The sequence below is a fragment of the Xenopus tropicalis genome, chromosome 7 (assembly GCF_000004195.4).
Source record: "Xenopus tropicalis strain Nigerian chromosome 7, UCB_Xtro_10.0, whole genome shotgun sequence".
In the NCBI taxonomy this organism is placed as follows: Eukaryota; Metazoa; Chordata; class Amphibia; order Anura; family Pipidae; genus Xenopus; species Xenopus tropicalis.
In genome coordinates, this window is record NC_030683.2 from 31,959,077 (window position 1) to 31,980,525 (window position 21,449).

General features: G+C 42.9%; 1 protein-coding gene across 5 annotated transcripts in view; it reads right to left on the minus strand.

Moving 5' to 3' along the window:
* The window catches only part of ldb1 (LIM domain binding 1), a 124,247-nt gene that overhangs the window by 28,500 nt on the left and 74,298 nt on the right, over window positions 1–21,449 (minus strand). Inside the window, 1 exon segment of one of the 5 annotated variants that reach the window (NM_213678.1) lies at window positions 18–389. The exons of the other annotated variants lie outside the window; for them this stretch is intronic. The gene's annotated coding sequence lies outside the window, so the exon portion shown is untranslated. 5 annotated transcript variants of the gene reach the window in all.

The window sequence follows — 21,449 nt, forward strand, 5'->3', positions numbered from 1 at the left end:
TGCATGCAGTCACTTACCTGAAGAAATAAGCCAGCAATAGGTACCCACCCCCCAAAAAAAGGAATAAAAAGGGGGGGGGTTAGAAATGTAAAAAAAAAAAAAAAAAACCTAAATCACAGAAGGAGTTAAAACATGACTGAGAGTGAGAAAATCCCCCAGCACATGAGAGAATATGGCAGAAAAGCAGCAGAGAGGCTGCAAGGACTTGGCTGCGGCCTAGCTGCTAATAATAATAATAATGGCAGCCTAAGGGAAACAGGAAGGCTGAGAGGTGGAGGAAGGACCTTTCTTTTTCTCTCTCTTTGTTTGCAAGGTTTTCTCTCTCCCCCTTTCTTTCTCAACAATGGCTGCTCCTGCAACCGCCAGCCTGCTCCTGGCTTGCTGGCTTGTGGGCCCTCTAATGGGTTGTAGCTGGAGTCTGAGTGCTGGAGCTTGCACTGCTCTCTCTCACTCCCACTAGCCCCCCCCCCTTTCTGTGTCTCCCACAAAGAGGACCAGGAGGTGGCCTGTCCCTGCACCCTCCCCCCTCCTCCTCCTTTCTACTTGCTCTCTAGGGCTGCTCCTCTCTCTCATGAATACAGGAGAGGGGGGAGGAGGAGGAGGAAGAGGTTGGGAGGGACCCAGAGCAGTCATAGGCTGAGGGAACAACAAAAGAGAGAGGTTATCCCTCTGCTTCCTCATTGTGTACACAAGTGTGTGTGTAGGGGGGGGCACATACACAGGATCTTCAGTGGCCAGAAATTCTAATGATGATTTACAGTCTGAAGCGATCTGAGCAGAGAGAAGGGATCAGATTTCAGGCAGCGTGTGAAGCCGATCAATAAAAATAAAAAAAAAGTATTTGCTGGGCCTAGGGAAAATAAGCGAGTATTGTACAAAAAAGAGGCTTTCTGTGAGGGCTTGCCTATAATCACACAGCACCGCAAAGCGCCCTCATTGATATAAACGCTTCCCACCGCTGTCAAAATCTACTGTAATACTGATATAAACCAGAAATGTAACAAAATGTCAGCACCTGCCAAAAACTGACATTTGCTACAAAAAATAATTTTTTGATTTTTGTTTCTAAATCATTCCGTTTCAAAAATGTCTTTAAAACACTAAATATAATTATGAAATCTAGGCTGCCAGCAAGGGCCGATATATTAAAAGTAGAAAGTAACCGTGGAGCTTTCTCAAATGTGCCATTAACATAAAATTGGTAAAAGAAACAAAAATACACATATTCGTTTACACCACAAAATCAGCAAATGGCAAATGTACCACTCTCCCGTGACAACGGAGATTTGTCGTGGCGTGACAGTCTCCCCGTTTACCCCTGCCCTTAAACTGCCGTATTCACGAAAGGCATTCCAAATCTGAAATTCTTTTTACTCCAGTTTAACTCCAATAAACTACTTCACTTTTATGCATCCCCCACCAGGCCCCTCCATATGAGCAGTATAACCTGGAGAATACATTCAATCTACACACCCTATATTAACCCATGCACAGCACTGCAAGATGTAAGGTTGATGTCACACACAGAGATTAGTCACCTGCAGGCCACAATGCGTAGGCCATTCCTCTGGCAATTCCCTTTGGTGGAAAAGCATTTAGGAGAGATTACCTAGCTGCCTGCAGTAGCAGAGATCTATCGCGGGTGACAAACCGCTCCGAAAAGGCTTTACACCGGCGCTGGTGGAAAGTCCTCCGCATTGGTTAATTTTTCGAAGTTGTTCGAAGTTGCCTGCAGGAGGAAACTTTGAGCGACTTCAGATTACTGAAGTGATGCCAAGGGCTTTCCACGGGCAACTCAACAGCTCCATGGGTTCTTACCCTTATTCTTTCAGATGCAAGTTGCCCTTTAGATGCTTTATTGCTACTACCAGCACTCATCAGGGTGGAATGCACGTGCTCCCACAAACTGTCACACTTTCTAGTTTCTAGTTTAACATAACCTCAGTGTGCTGCTAAAAGCAATACCCTGTGCCCCACCTCTCGCAACTCTGGTCATGCCCATTCCCACACCTTGTGTCTCAACCCTTTCTCCTTGTAGATTGTAAGCTTTTTTGGGCAGGGCTCTCTTCACCTCTTGTATTGGTTATTGATTGCTTTATATGTTACTCTGCATGTTCAATGTATGAAACCCACTTATTGTACAGCGCTGCGGAATATGTTGGCGCTTTATAAATAAATGTTAATAATAATAATAAGGGTGCTTACAAGTGTTTTTTTATGTGTTTGAGGCCCAGGTTTGGGCACATCTTAAGCAGGTCTGAACTGGGATTCAAACTAGGCCCTGGAATTTCTAGTACACAGAGGCCCAAACAGCCCCACACCAGCCCAATAAATAGTGACTGTCTATGGCATCTTACAGCAGCCCCTCTGGCATTTGTCAGAATCCACAACCTGCCAGTCTGGGCCTGACCTAAACCAATGAGCTAATTAATTCCATTTTGTTCTACCTGGTTGTACCCGGGAGCATTCAGATCTATGCTTAAGAGCATCCATCTATTGAAATGCATGTTGACGCATCAAACACCGCATTTTTTATACATTTTTTGTAAAGGTGTTTTTTTTTTTTAGTTTAAGATCTATTTACCTTTTTTGTATGTATTGTGAGCATTAAGCACATCAAATTGCATTAAAAAAAAACAATGCAACACAGCTGTACTAAAACAAAGATATGAATCATGCCACACGAAGCGTATGCCGCATATTTTTGGCAAGCCGAAAAACGCTTGTTGAAAATAAGCTCTATGCCCTCCTATCTGTGCCTGCACCTGAATGAATTGAATAAACTTGGGTGCAGGCACATGTAGCCGATATCCGCCTAAGAATGCATTTTCTCGTGAAATAAGCGCCATACGCTTCGTGTGGCATGAGCCTAATAGAATCAATTAGCTTAGGCACTTAGGTGCCCCCAAACCAGTGTCTTAAATGCACAACAAATGCCCTTGTATAAAGGGGGCCAAACATGGGCTGATAAAATCTGTAGACAGACCGCGTTGGCAGTGTATTGGCTTTTGTATGGGGCTCTCCGACAGGCCTACATGACCGATATCTGGCCAAAAATCAACCAAATGTTGATCAGGCAGGCTGGATTTTCTCATCAGATCAAAATCTGGATCTGCGCATTAATGTGGTCCTGGTCCAACAGCCTTCATAGCGGCAATTATAATAGGATCATTTGGCCCTTGGGGATCTGCACATTAATGTGGACCTTGATCCAATGGCTTCATATCGGCAATTATGATGCAATTGTTTGGCCAAACTATTGAATCAGCCCACCTCAGGTGGACATATAGGGGAAAAATCCGCCTATTTGGTGACATCATGCACATTGAACTTCATTGTGTTAGGCCTATTACATATTGCATATGGGGTTTTTGCATTCCATTGCTTATTGTTTTTTAATTATGACTGTACCCAGTGCACTGATTGATCTGCCAAAAGCTGGTAAGATAAACAAACAGTGCTTCATTTGCATCTGGTTGTTCAGTTTTGATGCATTTAAGCATTTCAGCGCCCATGTTTTAGGGTATTTAGGGTACTACTCCACAGGCAGTTTCAACTGTACCTAGGACATGCTGTATTTTAATATGGGATAAAAATAAAGCCACATTTATCCATTCCTTGTGTTGGAACCCTTATCTAAAAAATAGAGTATCACTGGTGTGACATGAGCCCAATGGTGGCAATATGTCGGACGATACTCTATGGCATCAAACTGACAAGCCAAATGGATGTCTTCTGTACAGGTGGTCTTAAATGATTAGGCCAATTTATATAATTCTGTTAACATCTGGAGATTAAAAGGTGCAGCATCTCTACACATGCACTAGCAAACAGGACAATATCCATTAGTACATCAGTCAGGATCATACACTTAATATACACACACACCAAAAATCACACAGTTTTATCAGTTTGCGTATGGCCAGTTTAAATGTACTTTGTATGCTATTGTATGTAAGCCTGAAAGAGCTGCAGCAGGCATAATGTGTAAGGTCTCTTCATCTGTTTAGCTCACAGGCTGATGGGTTGGCCCCTGCATAACAACTTTAAGGTCCAGATGCAGATTTTGTAAGGCAAGTTGGTCAATTTCAGTGTCATCTAATGTACTGATGCCACATTTTAAGAGTTATTATAGGGGTGTAGCAGATACAGAAGTGATAGTAGCCACACCTCCCACCTAGTTATCTTCAGATCTGCATGTTCAGGACATTGATGCCACAAATGGATCAGTGGAATTTGGCCATTCATGTGGTGACTAACTCATACTAATGATTCAGCACTTGCCACTTGTATACAACATTTTCCCCTTAAAGGAAATCCACACGGGGCAGATTCTTGGCCTGCAGATAAATGCAGACCTAGAATTTGCCCCTACACTCTAAAAGCTTATTGATGTGCCTGTAGCCACAGCCATTGCATTGGCCCAGGTACAGGCACATGGAACAGATTTTTAGCACAAAGGTGCTTGCGTATGCAGTTCCACAGTAAAATCTGCTCCGTGTTCCTGCACCTGGGCCAATGCAATGGCTGTGACTACAGGCACATTAATAAGTCTTTTGGAGCGGTGTGGTGGATGCCTGGCCAGTGTTAATCCCCATGTGGCAGTACCCTACAGAATGTTTTAATGAATTGTCTGTTTACCCTTATTATATAACCGAGTAGCCCACTGGCCAGTAAGATAAACTTAAAGTCATGGCCACCTTTAGTATAAAACATATAAACAACTCTGAGTAAGGAACAAATTTCACCTAAGCAACATTATCAGCAGGGGCAGCAGCATCCGGCAGATTACCAGGGGCAGCAAAATGCAGCTTCTGGTAACTTAAAGAGCTGAAATTCCAATTTTTAAATCAGAATTTCAGCTCTTCCAGTGCAGGGAGCGCAATAGCCCCCTCTCACCCCCCTCTAAACGCGGGGGAGCAAGGGGGCGGCATCAACTTAGGAAGCTAGGACCCCTGAGGTGGCGCTGATTATCAGTGAGAGCTACTGAACATGGAAATTTATGCTTAATAAAAACACTGTAAAGATAATGTAATAAAAGGAGCCCAGTTCTAGTAACCAATAGCAATCAAACACTTGCTTGTTTTCAAACAGCCAACCAGTAATTGTTACCTGTTTATTGGTTGCTATGGTTTACTAGACTAGTAAGAGAATTCAGAGGCACACCAACCCTCTCTAAAGAGTTACGTTCTCGTGCTCAGAGCTAAGGAAGATCAGCACCTGCCTAGAATACTCAGGTTGAACACAGCATTTCGGTTCACCTGCACCTATTATTAAATTACTAGTATCCCTTTGCTTATCACTGTCCTCCTAAAAATTGCAAAATTGTGGTTGTCCATACACGGTATCATCTGCTAGATTTATATCTGCTCCCACAACAGGCAATGGCAAATATGTTAATAAACCCATGTCATAAACAAACCCATGTCATAAATGTGATCCTTGCCAGGCATTGCTGAACCTTATTTTATGTTACAGTAGAGTGAAGGTAAAATCCCAAATATAGATCATTAATCCTAATGACATCCCTATTGGGGCTGGCTGGAATAGGGATTACTGATTTCTGTTTCTGTTTCTGTGTTTTACACTGCCCACATAATAGAAGGTATGTTTGTTTGCCAAGGTTGCTAAATAAGCAGATTTTTTTTTTACATGAGTTAATGCTTATAATGTGGGTCTAGGACAGAGATCCCCAACTGTGTCTCTGTGCTTCCAAAACTTGTGTCCAAGCCAGAAATGTAAAAATGGGTATCTACTTTAAGGCCACTGGGAGCAACATCAAGGGGTGGTGAGCAATATGTTGCTCACAAACCACTGGTTGGGGATCACTGGCCTAGAAGGCAGGGCCGAAACTAGGGGTAGTCAGAAGAGGCATTTGCCTAGTGTGCAATGCTGGGAGGCTGGACTGGCAATTTATGGGTTCTGGCAAATGCCAGAGGGGCTGCTGTAAGATGCCATAGACAGTCACTATTTATTGGGCTGGTGGGGGCTGTTTGGGCCTCTGTGTAATTGAAATGCCAGAGCCTATTTTGAATCCCAGTCCAGACCTGGGCGATAGGCACATATCTCTTCTGTCTGCCTACCCTTAGTTATGTCTTTCTGTGCTATCCTAGGCAGCTGTCTGTAGGAGCTATTGTGCACAATGGTCTGCTTGTACCTGGCACCTCATGGGAGGTGTAAAGCAGGGGTGTGGGGCTTTCCTCGTGAGCAAGTGTTATTTGGACCAGCACTGTTATGTGGATTTGTCAGGAGAAGACTGCACTCATAGTCCCATGAACTTGTCTGGTACTGACTACATATTGATCAGGGAGGCAGTCGTTTTGGCCCAATAATGGGCCAATAAACTGCTTGAGTGGAAAGGCTGCACGTGGTCAGCTTGTATCTCTGAGCAAAACCCTCTTGTGCTGTTTCTATGAAATAGCAATTAAAGCACCACAGGGCATTTAGCATTCCTTCACTGAGGAAAAAATAAAGAAATGTGTAACTTTTGCATTTACATATATCACAATTTTCAGGTCACATTTGCCAGGGCAATACTAGTGCTATAAGTGCTAGTTACCATCCATAACCATTAATAGACAGCGCACTTGTCACAAATAAGGAGCGAAATTATATTTGTAAAAGAGTGAAAAATCCATGCAGAGCCACTATTTCCAAATGTAAAGGCTTCAAATGTGAAATATTGAATTACTGCTGAATGCTCCCAACCCATGAATTAAGCATACACCATTGTACATGCGGGTAGAACAAACATGATGAAAGGAAAGTGTACAAATGGATCGTTTCCCTTGCTTCTCCCCATGTAGCAGGAGATAAGTGAGACAGTAACTGTTTGGTAACAGGAGATGCCTAGAACGCTTTACAAGCGGTGAATCCATTGCATTACAGGCCACACAAGGTAACAGAAAAGCCTCCTACTGACACATCTAATGAGGAGGGTGAGGTGCTGTGGGAAAGGCGCTGCCTTGTTACAAATTGCTCTGCTCCCTGGGCTTAAATGTTTAATTACTCATTTTAAAGAAACCTGCACAGATCCAAAAGCAACGGCCTGTTTCTGCCCCAATGTGCTAGGCTAGGGTTCCATGGGTGACTGGCAGGGACAATTTTATAAAAGAGCAGAAAAGGTTTTTGCCATGGGCTCCAACGTCAAAGAGACCCATTTTTGGGTGTGGGGGTAAAACTGATAACCAATAGTAATATTGGTAAGGCTAATGGCTGGCACATAGGGTGTTTTGACTGTCACTGCCATCTGCAGAAACAGGGTAGGCAAAAAGGCCTGTGCCTAGGACACAAATGTAGGGGATGGCTAGCCACATACTTCTTCCTCGCCAACCCATAGTCCGGGACCTTTAAAACCTACCCTCCACCACTTGTCATTCCTGGCCCTTTTCCTGGCCAATGCACGCTCACAAAGAGAAGGTGAGGTGGCTGACCAGGTTGACCCGGTACTGGGTAGAAAACAGCAGCAATCTAACAATCTTACTGCTTGTTATTGTAATGCATGAAGGGTGCCCTGTTTGATGCACAAAGATCATTTAAAGCATTTTGCACAGTCATGACAGCATTTTCACACGCCATGTGAATCACGGTCTACTTTTTTATTAATAAACATTACAGAACTGTGGGCCAAATTAGGATGATTCGGTTGTTTAACCCTCCCAGTCCTTCTATCGGATCATAATGGGGGCCCTATGGAGGGGGCCACGCCACTGAGCCAAAGTAGCCCTTGCCATATGGAATTTTTTAAAGCTGCTTGATTGATATCTGCCCAGGATATCTTGGCTCCATACATGGGCCGATAAGCTGCCGACTCCATCTGGAGAAGCCGAAATAGTATTGCCTGCGGGTAATGGCATTCTGATCACAAAGGTTCTCCCTGAAAGGGCAGAACTCAAAACACCAAAAGGCGGTTTCAATGTTATCAATAATGTTTGTAATAATAGCTAAAAAGGGCACACACACTAGCAAAGGAACTCAAAGGTGTATAATTGATTGCATTTGGGAGACACTTCCTGTTGTAAACAGTAACCGCTCGGATGCAGCTAAGTGATGCATTAAGAAAACAAACAATTAGACCAACATCAATAAGCCAGACTGTGAACAACAGCCCTTTCCCACTACCAAAGGTCTTGCAATTCAGAAATGTTTTGTCATGGGCATTTGTGCCCTTTTGAAGTGTAATCAAAATACTATCTTGTATTCCTAATGGGATATTCCAACTTACAAGACAAAATTGGTCATATATTTCCCACACCTTGTGTCTCAACCCTTCTCCTTGTAGATTGTAAGCTCTTTTCGGCAGGGCCCTCTTCACCTCTTGTATCGGTTATTGGTTGCTTTATATGTTACTCTGTATGTCCAATGTATGAAACCCACTTATTGTACAGCGCTGCGGAATATGTTGGCGCTTTATAAATAAATGTTAATAATAATAATAATAATATTCCTAGATCTGTGGGCTGTGTGGTTTGGAAGTTTTGGCCCTAATCCCCAGACCCCTAGGGTAAAGCAATTGGAAAGGGCACTGAATATGATGTGATCCTATTGATTGCACTGCCCAAACTGACAACCATATATGCTGATGCCCCATCTCAGCGTGTGGATAGGGCAGAGTAGATATTAGAGGAGATTCAGCTCCTTTATTCCTCTTCTTAGATCTGCTCATGTAGGTAACTGGCAGAACAACACCAATGCACAACATCCCCGAAGCACATAGGGCAATTGATCAGATTTTTACAGGGATTGTTCCCCTTCAAATTAACTTTTAGTGCCTTGTAGGGAGTGCTATTCTGAGACAATTTGCAATTGTGGTTTCTAAATAATTTAGCAACTCTCTAGTTTGGAATTTTAACTGTTGCTAGGGTCCAATTTCCCTACCTACCAGGCAGTGTTTTGCATGAGTCAGGGATATGAATAGGAGGGGCTGAAAGAAAGATAAGTAATAAAAAATAACAATAAAAATAAAAGTGTAGCCTTATGGAGCAATAGTTTTTTGGCTGCTGGGACCAGTGACCATTTAAAAACTGTAAAGAGTTTGAAGAGGAAAGCAAATAATTAACAAAACTATATAAAATAAAAAATGAAGACCAGTTGAAAAGTCGCTATAAATTGTTAATTCTATAAGATGCTAAAAGTTAACTTAAAGGTGGATCACTACTTTATAGTTGGTGCCCATTTTTATCATTGGTAAACAACAAACCAGCAGCCAAAGTGTGTACCTTAAAACCAGCCGTGTCGCACAAGTCTTTGCGCAAGTACAACCTAATAAACACACACACAGCATGAGCACAAGAAAATGATTCGTTTTCCTAATGATGATCCAGGTCAGGGCTGTGCACTCGGGAGGAAACAGAGCAGCAGGGGCCCAACGTGTGAATTAGGGGCAGGTGCAGCTCACAATGTCTGAGTAAACAGACACATTGCCTACGTCTTATTACGGACTGTGCCGGCTTTACTTGCAATACCTGATATATAGCTAGAGTTCTTGTTCTTTTATTAGAGACAATAATGATGGTATGATGTGATGTGCATATCAACTCCAACAGTAATAACCAATAGTTAACGTACAAGTTGACCTGTGGAAGATGAGAGATCATTCTGATAGGGCCCCAATCAAAATCTTTGCTAATTTTTAAACTGTATTTATACAAATTATAACTACAGTCCTAGCAGCCAATCACACACTTGCAGTTTGCTTGAGACAGCCCAAGTTGGCTTTTTCCACTGCCAATATTGAATGAACTTTAAGGCAATAAAATAAATTGCAATTGTTATTGTTTAAGTGTTTTTAGTCTTTGGTAAAGCTGCAGTATCCAAATGCCAAATTACTTGGTCATTCATATATCACTTTATTGGTCACATAAGCAACTATAAGGATTTATGGACACAGCCACAAATGTGGTTAAATGGATGTAAATATTGCTTATATTGGTGTCCAAACACACTCTGTGTACTTCTGTACAATTACATTATAGTTCCAGGCTGCTCTCATGAATTGTGTGCAAGTGTGCCACAGACCCTGGTAATACTGGAGCTACCACCACCCTAATTGCATAGGTAATTCCAGGGTTCCCATAATGGGTTGTGCCAGTTCCCACTCAAACAATTTTGACTGCAACTTGTGCACAATTTGCAAAATTGTAGCCTCAGCAAGTGGCCACAATGATGCTGAAATTGTACAGAAAATTGCACTTTGCCCTTGCAGTCTTAAATGACACCTCTTATGGGTTAGGTGAGCAGCTAACACCAGAAAATATGGAAGTTTGCATTTGCAAAATACCCTGCCCAGGATTGTGGCAGGGGAATCCATTTGTGGTGACTAAAGCTGGCCATACACGCACCGATAATATCGTACGAAACCACGTTTCGTATGATATTCGGTGCGTGTATGGCAAGTCGGCGAGTCGACCAATATCGCAGGAACCTGCTGATATCGTTCGACTCGCCGATCGGGCCAGTTAAAAGATTTTGATCAGGCGCCATAGAAGGCGCCTGACCAAAGTCTGCCTTCAGCACTGAATCGGCAGAAGGAGGTAGAAATCCTATTGTTTCTACCTCCTTATCTGCCGTTTCAGCCCTGAACGGTTTGTGGCTGATTGTACGATCTTTGGTGGCCACCTTAAGGTGGGGAGGAAGATTGGGTGAGAGGGGTTCCTGACAGGGATGGGCCCTATGTGGCTAGGAAGGTGAGACCTTGAGATTGAGGCTCCCATTGTGTCCAGCACACCCAGTCCTGGCCATAAGCCCAGCAGTTGCAGGTAAGCAGGGAGCGATTGTACACACAGAGACGTTGTACATCTGTGTTGCACAGTCTGTGGTAGTACATTTGGAACACAAAGTGCCACATATGCCTTGGAAGCTTGGAACTTACCATGAGTATAAAGCAAACTGTAATCACAGAGAAATGCCATAAATAGCTGATTTCTAGGAATTCTCCAAGGATAAAAAAAATTAATAGAAGATACCAGTGACCTCCGTGCCATCACCCACAGGAAATACCATGCTTATTAGATCTACCTACAATAAACAGAGCAGGAAGGGATGGCACAGGACTGCCAGTATGGCATATAACAGCACCAATGTTAAATAGCATTGCCATATCACACAGGTAAAAAGGCAGAGCAAAATGCCACATCTGCAAAAAATAACACAGCTTATACCTATATTTTAAAAGGAATCATTCTAATTAGCATTAAACAATCATTCTCTGAAAATGAAGGAGCAATGTTATTCATGGTTTGGTTTTAAGTAGTCTGTCAATTTGTGTAATGATTTTGGATGTGACTGTATTTATGCTAAAACAGCAATGAACGGTATATAGAAAATTACAAGCATCTGCTTTTCAGAAACCTGATTGGCCAAGTAACTGATCATTAAGTAATTTGGCAATCTTGTAACTAGTACAGGGCTACACATTGATAAAATAATGTTAAACTGTTCTGTTGCTTTTCAGTTGGAAAACACTCACAAGTGAATTACCAGGCTAAACAATGCCATTACTGGCAGTCAGGAGTTTCCTATTCAAATCAATGTGAGGTGGCCAAGGGTAATTTCAGGCTCTATTCAACCAGGTGAAAAGTGCCCCATGTGCCATAAGCCTTATGCTTCTATATACCAGCTAAGGTAAGAATCAGATTTTAGTCTATGGATATAATGCTTGTTGATGGGTCATAACACAATGGCCAAGATCAGTTGAATAAAAGCTTAGTAGATGAGGGCTGAGTTATGCTGACCACATAAACTGTTTTGGCATGCAATTCAAACCATTTCAAACTGCGCAAACGTATGTATGTAGAGCAAAGCAATGAATTTGGTCCAGTGGCGTAACTACGGGGGGAGCACTGGGTGCGAACGTACCCAAACCTGCACCCCCAACGTAGGGCCATAGGCACTGCACACACTACAAGAATTTCTAAAGGTAAGCACGTGCATATGGCACTATCCAGGCAGGGGGCAGACTGGGAGTCTATCTTTGTGCCCATGGTACCCTAGTTATGTCATTGCTGTGGACATTCATCTTTTGATGCAGTTGCTGTCTGTGCATACAACTGATCTGTATCAGTAGCTGACACACAAAAGCACTGCCAACCCCTTCATACATCAATCCAGTGGCTTGTCCTGTGGGCTGATTGAACAGATCAGTGCCAATGCAGATTTTGCCCATACTCCTTTCTACTTAACTGCCACTTTGTGGGGCCCCCATAGCACTCGATGTGCTAGACTTGTGTAATCAGTCCTGAGTCCTGACCTGAATATACTACTTAAAAGCTAGTTTCTAAGCTGGCCACTCTATCTTGCCTAGTTTATGGACCAACCAGGCTGTTATTTACACAGTAAATTATCTTAAAAAGAAGCATAATTTAATCAATTTCCACCACCCCCTCTATCAAGTTTAACCTGCTCTCGTATGTTATGAAAGGCTCTAAGAGTTATGCTTTTTATATATATCCTGTAAATAGCAAGCAATTACATATATATATGTGAGAACTTTCAGGACATTTTAATTCCACAACTGTAAATCAGGTTAAATGAATAGGTCCGTCACTCTTACTGCGTCCAGCCAGAGCCACTAGATGAGGTGCAAATTGGAAATACACAGGCGGAGAAATTAGGAACGTGTCAAAACAAATTTGTTTATTCAGTGGGAAATGGACATCTGATTTATAAGGTTTAAGTGTCAAAATTATCTCCTCTAGAACCATCACTTGATATGGTATTTACATTTTAGTACAAACAGAGCCCATGTGCAAAGGAAGGGGGTAGGGGCAGACGTTTATTTATTTATTTTTTTGGGGACAGCCATCTGTCCTTCCTTGTAACAAGATCATTTACCCCTCCTCTGCCTCTGAACAAGGATTACTGATGACCTAAAGGCAAATCTGTTGCACGGGTCAGGCTGAGAGAAGCGGAATAACAAAAGGGAGACTTTTGTCAGATCGTTGCTAGACTGCACTGGATGAAACAGATTTTATATTGCACTACTGTCTGAAACAGGATATTATCCAGGATTTCATTGCCAGTATGGCTTGCCTGCATCTCAACACTAATCCCTGAAACAGACAATTACTCCAGCATATCGGTGCTGACTTGGGCGGCTGTCAGACCCACACAAAAACTTTTTGGGTCTGCTTTATATGTATAAAACAGGACTGCCCAAAATATGGCCGTTCTTCAGGTATGGAACTATAAGTCACAAAACACCTTGACTGTTCACAGCCACAGTCCCTTTCTAGGGGTTATTATCCCACTGCTACTATAGGCACCATCTCTCCCTACTATACCAGCTATCCCACAGCCACAGTCCCTTCCCAGAGGCTATTATCCCCCCACCTCCACTGCTACTATAGGCACCATCTCTCCCTACTATACCTGCTATCCCACAGCCACAGTACCTTCCCAGAGGCTATTATCCCCACTGCTACTATAGGCACCATCTCTCCCTACTATACCTGCTATCCCACAGCCACAGTCCCTTCCCAGAGGCTATTATCCCCACTGCTACTATAGGCACCATCTCTCCCTACTATACCTGCTATCCCACAGCCACAGTCCCTTCCCAGAGGCTATTATCCCCACTGCTACTATAGGCACCATCTCTCCCTACTATACCTGCTATCCCACAGCCACAGTCCCTTCCCAGAGGCTATTATCCCCACTGCTACTATAGGCACCATCTCTCCCTACTATACCTGCTATCCCACAGCCACAGTCCCTTCCCAGAGGCTATTATTCTACTGCTACTATAGGCACCATCTCTCCCTACTATACCTGCTATCCCACAGCCACAGTCCCTTCCCAGAGGCTATTATTCTACTGCTACTATAGGCACCATCTCTCCCTACTATACCTGCTATCCCACAGCCACAGTCCCTTCCCAGAGGCTATTATCCCCACTGCTACTATAGGCACCATCTCTCCCTACTATACCTGCTATCCCACAGCCACAGTCCCTTCCCAGAGGCTATTATCCCCACTGCTACTATAGGCACCATCTCTTCCTACTATACCTGCTATCCCACAGCCACAGTCCCTTCCCAGAGGCTATTATCCCACTGCTACTATAGGCACCATCTCTCCCTACTATACCTGCTATCCCACAGCCACAGTCCCTTCCCAGAGGCTATTATTCTACTGCTACTATAGGCACCATCTCTCCCTACTATACCTGCTATCCCACAGCCACAGTCCCTTCCCAGAGGCTATTATCCCCACTGCTACTATAGGCACCATCTCTCCCTACTATACCTGCTATCCCACAGCCCCAGTCCCTTCCCAGAGGCTATTATCCCCCCACTGCTACCATAGGCACCATCTCTCCCTACTATACCTGCTATCCCACAGCCCCAGTCCCTTCCCAGAGGCTATTATCCCCCCACTGCTACCATAGGCACCATCTCTCCCTACTATACCTGCTATCCCACAGCCACAGTCCCTTCCCAGAGGCTATTATCCCCCCACTGCTACCATAGGCACCATCTCTCCCTACTATACCTGCTATCCCACAGCCACAGTCCTTTCCCAGAGGCTATTATCCCACTGCTACTGTAGGCACCATCTCTCCCTACTTCCATGGTCCATTCCCCGAGGCTGTAATATCCCAGTGGCTATTTTCTTCACTGCCACATTAACCACCTGACCACACTATCTGCTAAAAATTCTTACCTATACATAATGCTCTGCAGGGCTCCACGATGTGATGGTACCCAGGCTGTCACCCCTACTTGAACCCCATATAGAGCACTCTAACGCATGATACTTGGTCATAACAATAAAATTCATTAAATGTTAATGTAATGTTAAATGTAATTAAACGATACATTGGCTATGGGGTGCAATGTCCGATGTTCAATTCAGTTAGGATGCTGAGGTCCAAGGTTCAAATCCAGCCAGGCAGCTATCTGCAAGGAATTTGTATGTTCTCCCTGCGCTTCTGTTGGTTTCCTCCAGATATTCAATTTCCTCTCACACTCCGATAACATAGAGGCAGGTTAATTGGCTCCTGATAAACAGACTATAATGTATGTGATAGGGACCTTAGACTGTAAGCTACTCTGGGATAGTCACTAATCTGAATAATGTATAATTTATGTTAAGTGCTGTAGAATATATTGGTGCTGTATAAATAAAAAGGGCAAGGACAATGTTTGTTTTTGTGCATAAAATAGCGTATGTGTCAGTGTATGTGAGTACAAATGTCTGTCACTGGATGTAAGCTCCCTCCACACTATTTAAGCCATTTTTCCTGTTTGAAGCTTGGTCATCTCCATTTCACACTCAGTCAGTCCCTTTCCACACCAGTCAAACCCCCTGCTGTTCTCTCCCATCTCACATATTCCTTGGTGACCCCTCCATCTGGAGTTTCATTACCTTCTACCAATAACAAGATCAACACTGCATTATCTTTAATACAAAATATACATATTTAATTATACATTGATTATATTAGGGCTGTCCAGCAGTCGGCCTGGACGCTGTGTCCTAAAAACTGGTGCTTTTTGTGGTCTCCAGAATGCTTATAGACTTCTTAGTATGATAAAAGTATTTTAGTAAAATCTGGCCTGAAAAATATATGTGGTAACAGAATCATGAAAAGTTACCATGGTGAAAGTCGGACAGCACTGCAATAAATAGTTATCAGTTAAGCAGGTTTCATTTACACATAAACTCCTTGAATATTTCTTTTATCAACTTACGTTACTGTGTTACTACGTAAATATTGAGGTTGGTATCCCTATATTGCTCCTGTTCTGTAATATAGAACTGAAATACTGTGCTGACTGGACAAAAAAAAACCTGGCTTCCCCTTTTGGAAGAGGAGTGAGAGAGTAGATTGCTGTTTCTTGGCCTGCATTTATATTACTATGGTTTATGATTCTTATTTATGTGTAAATTTTCTCGGGTCATACAAGTAGAATAAAGCCCAGGTGAGTAATGAAACTTCTGTTCTGCCAAACACTGTACTGGTTTCCACTACAATCCAAAATCCATTGGTCACTGATGTATTATTTCTGGGTTATCCATTTGATTGGTCCATGGCTGATTTAGGTCCACATTGCAACTGCTTTGTTTTTCGCACAATGCAGCATTGGTTCCTAGAATTGCAGCGTCATTGCAGTTGCAAGGTGGTGATTGTGTTGTGCCTACTGCAATGCATCCAGTTTGCCACACGCATTGCAAATGGGAAGCTTGGCGGTCCGTCTGGCATCATTTTGGAGTGAAATCTGTGCCTGATTCAATAGGTGCTAGTGTTTGACACTACTGACACAGGCCCAAAGGGAACCTTGGAGCTACCACCTAGTCAGGATGCAGTCGTGGCTTCAGAGTTCTCCTACATCAGGGGTCCCCAAACTTTCTTATTTGTAAGCCACAGTCAAATGTAAAAAGACTAACACAAGCACCATAAAAGTCAATGGAAGTGCAAAATAAGGGCTAAGATTGGCTTAGGTAGCCTCTATGCACACTATCAGCTTACAGGAGGCTTTATTTGGCAGTAAATCTTGTTTTTATTCTACCAAAACTTTCCACCAAGTCAGGAATTCAAGAATAACTACCTGGTTTGGGGGCACTGAGAGCAACATCCAAGGGGTTGGGGAGCAACATGGTTGGGGAACACTGCCTTACATCAATAGGCAGCAGACTGAGAGCAACTACAGGGACGTGCAAGAAGCATTTTGATGAAAGTAACTTTAATGAATGGGGTTTTACAAAAAACCGATAGCGGGGAAATTTTGGGGACTGCACTTGCAGATGTAAATGAGCCCTAAGATCTTGTGCTGAACCTGTTTTATAGATGAGCAGCACCATCTTCCTACAGGTATTAATAAGACCTTATACATTAACCAATGGCGAAGGACAATGGGAGGGACAGTGAGTACTGCTGCATGGGGCCCAGTCAATATTATTCTTGGGGACAGGGAAACAACATTCTGTTTCTTCTGTTTATTTATTAGTAGTGGCTCAAACTCACTCTGCCCAGCATGTAATCCAAAAGTCCCCTGCTGGCACAAAGGGTCCGCTGTGCTGGTCAGAGAGGAGGACAGTGACCATTAGTTGTATTGAGAACAACCATAATTTTAAAAACCTTGTATCTTTTTAAAAGGCAACCTTTACCCCTGACTCATTAACTGCCATCACTCATGAACACCTTCAGGACAAGGCAATCAAACCTTGAATATTCAACTTTAACATTGAAACTTTCTTATCATGTCTATAAGTAATACATTCTTTAATAAACCTCAGCTGCCACATACTGTATCTCACTAACCCAAATATCTCACTTTCCAGACATTGAATTCCAACTACCAAACCCACATATCTCACTTTCCAGACACTGAATTCCAACTACCAAGCCCACATATCTCACTTTTCAGACACTGGAACCCAACTGCCAAACTCAAATCTCACTTTTAAAACACAGAACTTTACCTAACAAATGTTTGTATCTCAACATCCAGACACAGAATATAAAAGAAAACTAAAGGTTAATGAAGAATTGAATGCTGTACCCTACTTTGTAGGCCTTGCCCTTTGCAGCTTGTAGCTAACTGAAGCAAACAACATATTTTATTGTCTTGCATAGTGCAAGTACATATTTTTGGGCAGATTTTTCCTGCTATAGGTAGTAAGCTACAAGTGACAAGTCCAAAACTTACTTAAATGAGTAAAGACTAATGACTGACTGCTCAACACACTACATTGCAAAGTCTTAAAGCAAAAAAACTATACAATCCATATGTTGTCAAAAATTCAAAAAGAAAATGAAAAGAAAAGTGCTCTTTGAGGACTTTTGAAATTATCTTTAATACCTATTTAGTTTAGACCTTTTTTTACGCATTTACCCAATATATATAATGACACCCATACTGAAGATTGTAGGGGATGATAAAGGCAGAAGAGGAGCAACACACTGAATCTGCTAAGCAAAGAGCATGCTAGAAAGTTTGTTTTCATTTACTCCTATCTCCCAGCACCACTTGGACTTACACATACTCATCTGTTTTTGTGAGAGAAGATAGATATCATGCAGCACAGCTGTCTGTAGTTTTAAGGGTAGATTACATGGGCCCATACCACCAGTAATAATATAGGTGTGTCTATCCAACTGGGTAATGCGGTCAGTCCAGGGAACTGGACCAAGACTAAAGGTGGCCATACACGCACCGATATTATCGTACGAAACCTCGTTTCGTACGATAATCGGTGCGTGTATGGCATGTCGGCGAGTCGACCGATATCGCAGGAAGCTGCTGATATCGGACGACTCGCCGATCGGACCAGTTTGAAAATTTTGATCGGGCACCATAGAAGGCGCCTGACCAAAATTCTCCCTTCAGCGCTGAATCGGCAGAAGGAGGTAGAAATCCTATTGTTTCTAGCTCCTTACCTGCCGATTCAGCCCTGAATGGTGTGTGGCGGATCTTACGATGTTTCGTGCGACCGATGGTCGTACGAAACATCGTCAGATCGCCACGTGTATGGCCACCTTAAGGAGTTGGTAGTGGATTTTAGGAAACTGCAAACTGATTTTGAACCAGTGTTTAATTGGAGTTGAAGTGGATACTTTTGAGGAATATAAGTACCTGGGTGTTTTTATTGCTAAGTTAGATTGGACCGAAGTGCCATACATGAAGGGTATGAGTAGTTTATTCCTCCTTAAGATCATTCAATGTTTGTAACCAATTATCATTCAGTGGGTGCCGTGTTATGTTTTATGGTTTTGTGTGTTGGGCTAGTCATTTGAAGGCTTTTGATGTTAATGGACTTATTTAAGTGATTAGAAAGGCAGGGTCTGTTTTGGGAGTTAGATTAGAGACTCTAAAGGTGGCCATACACGCACCGATATTATCGTACGAAACCTCGTTTCGTACGATAATCGGTGCGTGTATGGCATGTCAGCGAGCCGACCGATATCGCAGGAAGCTGCTGAAATCGGTCGGCTCGCCGATCGGCCAAGTTAGAAAATTTTGATCGGGCGCCATAGAAGGCGCCTGACCAAAATTCTCCCTTCAGAGCTGAATCGGCAGAAGGACGTAGAAATCCTATTGTTTCTACCTCCTTACCTGCCGATTCAGCCCTGAATGGTGTGTGGCGGATCTGACGATGTTTCGTGCGACCGACGGTCGTACGAAACATCGTGAGATCGCCACGTGTATGGCCAGCTTTAATGTTGTCTAAACTGATGAGTATTTTGAAAAATAATTCTCATCCTTTACATAAAACCCTAGAATCATATTGTAGCACTTTTAGTACTAGATTGAGACCACCTAGATGTACCATGCAACATTATAGGAGAACCTTTTTATCGGCAGCTATTGCTTTGTGTAATTCTATAAATCTATCTATCTATCAAAACAAAGACCCCAGTGATACAAGGCAGCAATGCTAATATGTGTGCCATCAAGCTGCCCCTCTTGCTCAAAATGTATTAATATTTTGCAGTCAGATGTGGCTTTGTAGGTAAGCAAGCATGCTAAGATTTACAGGACTGGTATCGTAAGTGTGGACTTAGCTAAGGCATGAGTGTATATACAACATAAGCAGGCAAAGTTTTGCGTCTCCAAACACTGAGAGGAATGACAGTGTGTGATGATGGCACGCTAGAGCTCAGAGGAAGTGGCCTGCTGTGCGGCACTGTGAGCCTGGGGAGAATGTCTGAGATAATTAAGTCTCTTTAAATTTGTTCCTGGGCCACTACTATCCCACATCTGTAGGGTTCCTTATTCCCCTGCTGTGATTCAAAGGATTAGTGGAGTAATTATTTGCTCCCACTGTAATAAAGAATAACGTCCTCTAATAGTGTTTTCCAAGAAAAGCTTAAAACACACATACTGTATATGTTTTGGTTACATAAAAGAAGAAACAGCTTTGGGGATGGGTGAACATCAGTGTATGCTAGCCACACAGAGAGCCATAATAGGGCAAGTTTGGACAAAAGGGGACTATAAGTACCGGGCCCCACTAGGGGTTTTCCCAATACCCCAGTGGGCCAGTCTAACTCTGGGATATAGTGTCCCCTCAAGCAACATTATTATTTTAGGAGGGGGGATAGCCTACAGGCCAGTCAGGGTGCAATTTGGGTTGAATGGTTATTTGCTTTCTTAAGCTGGCCATACACGTGGCGATCTGACGGTCGCACGAAACATCGTCAGATGTGCCACACACCATTCAGGGCTGAATCGGCAGGTAAGGAGGTAGAAACAATAGGATTTCTACCTCCTTCTGCCGATTCAGCGCTGAAGGGAGATTTTGATCAGGCGCCTTCTATGGCGCCCGATCAAAATTTTCCAACTGGTCCGATCGGCGAGTCGGCCGATATCAGCAGCTTCCTGTGATATCGGTTGACTCGCCGACATACCATACACGCACCGAATATCGTACGAAACGAGGTTTCGTACGATATTATCGGTGCGTGTATGGCCACCTTAAAACTGACCACACAATAATAGATATGCTTTTGCCAAACAAACAGGTCATTGTCTGATTTGACCACCCCCAAAGCAGGCTGATCAGATGATCTGACTCAGGGCTTTCCTTACCTGACAGGATTTTCAAACCTGTCTGACAGATATCTGGGCAATCCTGTACTGACATCAGATATGCAAACTATCAGTTTGGCTGCATTCATGGGACAATTTGCTGCTGACTCTGGCATGGAGTTGGCCCTTGTACAGCCACCTTCACAACACTCCCCCTAACCTCTCTATATAAACCAATGTGGGTTAACAAGCAGATTTTATACTTTGGTTCCTCACCTCTTTGAACCACAACATCATTACCCCTATATCCACTGTCCCTGCTCACTCTTGGTATGGGTGCAAACTAGTAGAGGACCTAAATATAAGGAAATTTGATCTAAAGAAATCCTAGTGCAACTAACTATACTTACTGAACTACAATTCCCATTATCATTAAATATAGCCTAGATTATAGTTTAGCAAAAGTTGGTAGACCTAATTAGTCCAGATGACTGTAATGTCAAAATAGAAGACGCAAATATTTTTCCAGCTACAGAAAAAAATGCAAATACTGTAGATATAAAGACCTTAAGGAGACCAGTTACAAAAAAAATAAATACTATTCATTTGCACTGACAGTTATTCCTACCAGGCATTTCTCACAGCCCTAATATTATTGTCATGTGTTTGTTCATCTCACCGCTGCTTGCACTTTCCCTGCTGCATACATGAACCTTTAGTACAGTGACCCCCAACCAGTGGCTCGTGAGCATCATGTTGCTCGTCAACCCTTTGTTTGTTGCTCCCAGTGGCTCCAAAGTAGGTGCTTATTTTTTAATTTCTGGTAATAAGGCAAGTTTTGGTTGCATAAAAACCAAGGATAATGCCAAACAGAGCCTTCTGTAGGCTGCCAGTCCACATAGGGGCTATTAAGTAGCCAAATATAGCTCTTATATTCACCCCCAGGAACCATTTTCATGCTTGTGTTGCTCCCCA